This window comes from Balaenoptera borealis, assembly GCF_965194805.1.
Source record: "Balaenoptera borealis genome assembly, chromosome: 8".
In the NCBI taxonomy this organism is placed as follows: domain Eukaryota; kingdom Metazoa; phylum Chordata; class Mammalia; order Artiodactyla; family Balaenopteridae; genus Balaenoptera; species Balaenoptera borealis.
The window spans coordinates 111,942,331-111,949,465 of NC_138865.1; positions in this window are offsets into that span (position 1 = coordinate 111,942,331).

A 7,135-nucleotide genomic window follows, 5' to 3' on the forward strand; every position below is an offset into this window, starting at 1 on the left:
TCCGAGAGTGACAGAGAAACATTGATGCCCAGTCAGAGAAAACCTGGGGGAGATGAGAACGACGGAGAGCTAGGGAGATGGTAGAGAGTGGGGGGCGGGGGGAGAGAGAGAACGAAAGAGAGAGATAGAGAGATCAGAGACACTGGCAGACAGAGGCCCAAAGAGAAAACCTGGGAGAGACAACCGCAAAGCCAGAGACACAGTGATAGACGAGAGACAGACCGAGACACCGGAGAGACAAGAGAAATCTGGGAGAAACCCAAGCAGAGAGAGAGAGAGTGACAGAGACACTGAGAGAAAACCTGGAGAGACGGAGGCGCCCGGCCAGGGGGTCGGGGACGGCAAGACGCACGGAAATCGGCCGGACCCGGGCCCCGAACTCAGAGGCGCGGCCCGGCAGAGTCGGACCCGGACATGGGCTCGAGCTGAGAGAGGCGGAGAACGACGGCGCCCGTACAGAGAGCCCGAAAGCGCGGAGCCGCCGGGCTCCCAGGCCGGGAGAGACAAAGCCCGCGGGCGGCAGCCACCGAGACCGAGACCGACCGAGACCGTGCCACCGAGTCCGTGCCGCCGAGACCGAGACGTCGGGCGGAGAGCCGGCGAGGAGGGCGCAGCGGGGACAGCGGGCGCAGGGCGTGGAGCCGCTAGCGGGGCGCGAGGCGCTGAGACCTCGGGCGGAGACCCCGCGGGCCCCCGAGAGAGAGGCCGAGCCCGAGGCGGGGGGAGCGACCTCGGGCGGAGAGTCGAAGTCCCCAGAAGGGAAGCGCGCAGAGCCTGGGCAGGGGCAGCGCGAAGGGGCGCGACGGCGGCCACGGCCCGCCCGGCGCCCACCTGGCGGCTCCTGGGAGCAGCAGCGCCCCGCGTCCCGCCAGCGCGAGCCCCGCACCGCCTGGCCGCGTCGCCGCCGCTGCCGGCGATGAGCCGCACCCGGGCGCAGCGCCGCCCGCCCGCGATGACGGCCGCTCGGGCCGGGGGCGGGGAGGCGGGGGCTCGGGGCTGGCGGCGCGGGGCCCCGGCGCTCCCCCACCCCGCCTCCCCGCCCCCACCGCCTCCAGGGCCGCTCTGAGGCGCACCTGGGGCCCGGGCCCCTCCGCCGCCAGTGCGTGCTGCGCGAACCCGCCGCGCTGGGGCCAGGGGCCGGCCCCTCCATATTAGCGCGTTCGGTATCCGGGGGCGGCGGCCGGGCCCGCGCCCTCCGCCGCCCCCTAGACGGGTTCGTGCCTTTCCCCTCACCCTCTCGCCCCACATCCCCATCCCGGCTCCCAGAGCCCGGGCACCCCGGAATCCGAGCAGGTGCCTGGGAGCCTCGGGCCACCCGCCTGTGGTGAAAGGAGGCGAGTCCCTATTTGCAAATCCAGCTTAGTCTTGGCGAGGGCCACGCTGGGGGAGCTGGCCGTTTGGCAGCGTAGAAGTAGGTAGGGCGAACGTGGAGCGCCGTGGCCAAGGTATGGGTTCAAGGGTAGAAACTGGGTTCTCCCCCGGCCCAGGCACATTTCCTCATTGGAGTTTTAAGCAAATCTCCTCCCCTCTGTGGTCCTCAGTTTCCTCATCTGTAAAATGGGAATGATGACTGGACTTCCTTAAGGGTGGTCGTGCGGATGAACCGAAGTGGTGTTGGCAAAGCACATGCCTGGCACTGTGTCATCGATGGAGAGCGTCCAGTTGGGAGACCTGGGACAAGCTCTTTTTCCTCCTTGAGCTTCAGTTTGCTTGGCTGGAAATGGGAGTCGTCCTAATCCCACCCTGCGAATTTTCCGAAGTCTGGTGAGGACCCGAAGCCAGCTACAGAAGGCGCGGGAGCTGGGGGAACAGAGCCCAGGGACAGGAGATATCCCTCTCCCCTCCCGTTCTGCGCTCTCACCTGGGCTGGGGGCAGGGCAAGAGAGAGCGCCCCGCAGCCCCGGGACAAAGGGGTCCTCGGGTCGAGCCGGGACGGGCTGAGCCACTGCTCTGGGCTGGGGGACGTCTACTCCGTCACTCTCATTTTTCAAATGAAAACATTGAGACCCGAGAGAGGAAGGCGCATCCTGCTCCTGCCCCTGCCCCCTCGGGGCGCCTAGGGTCCGAGAGAGTGTTGAGAACAGCAAAGCCAAAAAGCCGCGATCTTCAAGCCGGGAAATACCACAATTATGCATTCGCAGCGACGCAGCGACCGAAAGGCTCAGATCTGAAGGCTGAAGGCTCGGACCCTTGGGTGCGGTCAGCTTCGTCTGGGCCTCTACCCCGAGGCCTCTGGCTTTGGTTGGAGCTGGTGCCTTGGTCCTGCGAGCCGAGGCCCCGAGACCCCGCGCAGACCACGTCCCATCTCGCTCACTCAGCGGAATGAAGGGCAGAATCTGCGGCCGACTTGCGATGCAAGCCCCGGCAGGTCACTTCGCTTCTCTGAGCCTCAGTTTCTCCGTATATAAAATGGAAAAGATCGGCCCTACAGAAGGGGTTCTGTGGTTTCCGTGAGAGTTCATGAAATAGTCTCGGTGAGGAGGGAGGAAAGAGAGTTATTGCAGACCCCCCCACCACCACCCCCACCACCCCCCCACCCCAAGCCCCTGAGAAACAAGAGTATCTGCAGGAGCTGGCGGGCGGGTGCTACTGCCTCTGAACCATCAGGGAAGGGCCCTCAGAAAGTGGAAAACAGGAGCAGCACCACCTCTGCAGCGGAGTGAAGGGGACTGAGGGGGAGGGTTGGGCTGGGGAATCCCCAGTCAGCTTCTCTAGGGTGGAGCCCACGGGGGTCTCCTGGACATTGTTGAGGAAGACCCAGGCAGTGTAAGCACAAGTCTGGGCTGGGGACCCAGGTGGGGTGGCGGCTGTGCTCTAAGCCTGTTCTCCCCTGCCCCCTCCACCTGGATCCCCTCTCCCAGAGGTTCCACTGTCACTGGTTGGAAGCCCTTGGGTTGACCCTTCAGGCTTCATTGCACCCACCCCTCACAGCCCCAGGTTCCAGCTCAACATGTGGGCAATCACAGCCCCTCACCCACCTACCCAGGGAAGCAAACACAGACCTGGCCCAGCCACAGAACCCGGACTGACAGATGGATACTGGAGACAGATGCATGAATCTACACAGAGACTCAGAGACATCCATGGAGACAGCACAGACTCTCAGGGAGACCCAGAGACCCAAAGACGGACCCAGGGACCACAGACATACTCACAGACTACGAGACTTGGGCCAACACAGTCCTGTGGACACCCGGGCACCCATAGACAGCAGGACACTCACAGACCCCTGTAGGGCCTGTCCCCATAGGCCTAGCTCCTCCCATCAGCCACCCAGGGGAAAAGAGGGGGAAGCATGGTGGGAGGGCAGGTCTGGGGAGATCCCTGGCCCCTTCCCTGCCCAGAGTAGCGGGCACCAGTCACTCAGCAGAGCAGGCAGTGGCCGGCCCAGGCCGCAGGGAGGCACTGAGGAGGGAGGCTGGCCATTAGAGGCCTGGGCCCAGGCCCTCACTTACGGAGCGGAAGGCGAGCTCTCACGCTGGATGAGGGTGGACCCTGGGCACCAGGGGTCCTAGCGGAAGCTCCAGCGGCCCAGGTGGGGCAGTGGCGACCGTGGGCACACGGGAGCTCCTTCACGCCACGGCGGGCGGCGGGCGGACAGTAGGCTGGCCCTGTCCGTCCGTCCTCCTCCTCCTCCCCGCCCTGGGTGGGGGGGCCACCGGAGGCCCAATTGGTCTCTGCCCCCACGTGACTCTGCAGGCCTCTCTCCTTCTTTGTTGGTGTTTCTCTTCATTTAGGTCTATTTTTTTTCTTCTCCTAAAAGAAAAAAAAAATACCCCTATCTATCTCGGGGCTGCGGATGGGGGCGGAGGCCAAGGCACTCAAGGAGGCCTTGGCCAGCTGGCTGTTCCAGGCTGCTGTGGCAGCCCAGAGGCAGGGACCCCACGTAGGCGGGTAGGCAGCCCCGCTTGTTAGCGACTGGGTGGGAGTGGGGCCTGATTTATGGGCAGCTCCCCCACCCAGCCTGCAGCCCGGCCTCTCTCCCTTTGAATGGCTACCTCCCTGGGGCCTGGCCCAGCGAGCGGGGTCCGGCCTGTCCCAGACATGGAGTGGAGTCAGGTCGGGCTGGCGTGGAGGCAGGGGCATGGATGACTTGACCAGGTGGCCCTGCTGCTTTGGCCTGGTCCTTTTATTCTTCCAGAAAGTGAAGAAAGGAAGAGGGGGACAGAAGGCAAGCAGGTGAGCTGAATAAACACCTCCCCGTGTGCGCGTTCCACGTTGGCTTCTCTGAACGTCACCATCCACCGAGGGCCGCTGATGCAGCTGGGAAAGTTGAGGCTGGGCTTAGACTGCCTCCAGAGCCAGGTGGTTGGTTACAGTGGCCCCGGGGTAGGCCAAGTGGGTAGCTAGACCAGGAAATTTAGGGCAGGGCAGAGGGAAGGGGTTTTTTTCTAGAAGGCCAGGCCTCCCCATGCAGCTGAGGGTGTCCCTATCCAATCTCCAGGCCCACACACATCCTGGTCTCGGAGGGCCCAATTGCTCTGCTCTGTACCCCTCCCATGCATGACTCATTCTTTTGTGCATTCCTTCATTCATCTCACATTCACTGAGGGCACACTAGGTGCCAGACACTGGTCCAGGCACTGGAGGAAAGGGAAGAAAAGGAAAGAAGTCTCTGTCCTCAGAGGATTTACCTCCCAGCCTCTTGTCCTAGGTGGTGAGGAGGGGCACAGGGGGACCATGGGAGAATCCACACACAACTGTGGAGAATCCACACACAACTCCCTTCATTTGAGGAAATAGGCAAATAACATAGAACACCTCACTTATCTGGCTTGGGATGAGAGGGATTTTTCTGTATAACTAAAGCCAACTATATTTAAAACCTAATGTGTCTTCCTCATTGTGCCACTTAAAACATTTTTTCCCAGTTTTATTGAGAAATAATTAACATACGTCACTGTATAAGTTTAAGGCATATAGCATGATGATTTGATTTACATATATTGTGAAATGATTAACACAATAGGTAAGACATTTTTTATTGTGAAAATACACACAAGACAATACGTTTTCTGACAATCATAACTGACTGATTTTACTCATTCAATATATTCTAATTCTACCTATGACATAGTTTGCAACTTATTCCCCATTGTGCATGACCTCATAATTATGTCTTTTTTACCCATAGAAGTTCTTACAGGATACACTTCTCTCGCATATGACTGAACCTAACTAGTCTCCCCATTTTAATATAATGATTTTTGTTTCTGGATTAATACCACTCATCCTCTGGATTTGAAAAAGAAGTATTCCAGCAAATACCCTATATCACCAATATATCATATACATGTAACAAAACTGAACAACAAACAATCATGGTCGTTTGCACCTCTTTTGATCGGATACTTTGTGAAGTTTTGGGGATGAAGTTAAAAGTTTTTTTTTAATTTTTACAAATCATGGATATATTGAGTCATTCTAAAACTACTTGACAAAGTATCCCATCAGAAGAGGTGCAAAGGTGATTTCCCCACCTTCTTAAATAGGACAAACAGGGTCTTTCAACATCACAGCACCATGGAAAGAACCAGCCTGGCTTTGCCAGTCTCCTCATAAGGCCTTGAGTCTGGAGAAGAATTGCTGAGGCGCTAGTGGCAGAGACTCTATATTAAATCCCAATTCTTCCGTGTTCTAGCTGTGTGACCTGGGACCAGTCACTTCCTCTCCCTGGGTCTCACATCCTCTCCATAAAATGAGGACAAAATGAGACAACACATGTAACATACTCAGTGGCTGCCTGACATGTTGTATGTGCTCAGTAAATGTTGGCAAAACACAAACCAACCAAAGAAAGGACTGGCAGGTCTGTCCTTAGGGGCCCTTTCTCTGTTGAGTCTGAGATTGCAACATCATCCTGAACACTGTTTGCCCTTCTGTGATAGAATGACTCACCCCAGCCTGGGGAACCCTCAAGGAAAGGCTCAGGGCTGATTTATTTCTGAGTCCACAGCAGCCAGCACAGAGCCAGCATCAGCGAGTGTCTGTTGAATGACTGCTTGCCGCTGTACCCACATGCTGCCTGTGGGTGTAGAGTTCTGCTGCCTGTTCTCCTGTCCTGCCGCCTTCTCTATATGCAGTCAGCTGTTACTTTCCACCACTCGGGCTGGGTTTTCCTCACCCCAATCACCCTGGATGTTTACTGACATCCTCTTCCTCTGTGCTGCCCCCTCTGCCCTCACCCTTACTGGATGAGGCATGCTGGGAGTGCAAGGCCCTAACGCAAAAGTGCCTCCTATTTGCTTAGTTCCCTATTAACCTTTCCACACCTGTGGTCAGTCACCTCTCTACCATCCTGGGAGGTAGGTAGTATTTTCCCCTCACCTTCCATGAACAGTATTTGAGAGATAAGGAAACTCAGGCTCAGAGAGATGAGGCATCTTCCCAAAGTCACAGAACAAGGGTGTGATGGAATCAGGATTCAAATCTAGGCAGTGGGAGTCCAGAACCTGGGCTTTCAGACACAGAGTCCTCTCCACTCTGCTGGGGCCCCTGGGTGGCCTATTTGTCCTTTCCTTCCAGCTCCAGCCCAGGTGGTCCCAGGCCATGAGACCCACCCAGAGGGGAAGGAGAAGGGGTGTAGTCCTGAACTAGGCTCCCTCCTCCCTCCCTCCCCAAGCAAACAAAGCCCAGGATCTCTCTTCTAAGTGGGGACTTTCCCAAAGTGCCAGGCCTATTTCCTGGAGGTGGAACAAGGAACAAACAAACCAGAGACCCAAAAACTGAAATGGAGAAGAGAAAGAACCATTAGGCTGGGGTTGGGGTACAGTGTAGAAAGAAAGACAGAAAAAGAGAGAAGCCATGGAAAGAATGAGGCAGAAAATGAGAGAGAAAAGGGAGACCCATTGACAGCGTAACAGATGCAGAGATGGCCAGAGAGAGAGAGACAGAGAAGAGAGGAATGGGGGGTCGAGAAGGAATGAGACAAGAAATGGGAGAGAGAGAGAGAGAAACTGGCTGAAGCAGAGAATGAGAAAAGAGAGGGGCAGGGGCCCTGAGCTGGAAAGAGACTGTGGATGTGAAGACCCCTTGCAGGGCAGTGGAGGGGGTGGGGCTGCTGGCAGCAGCAGAGGCAGTTTCCGCTGCACCCCTTATCAGCCTGCTGCCAGATGTTCAGATCCGATGCCAATGT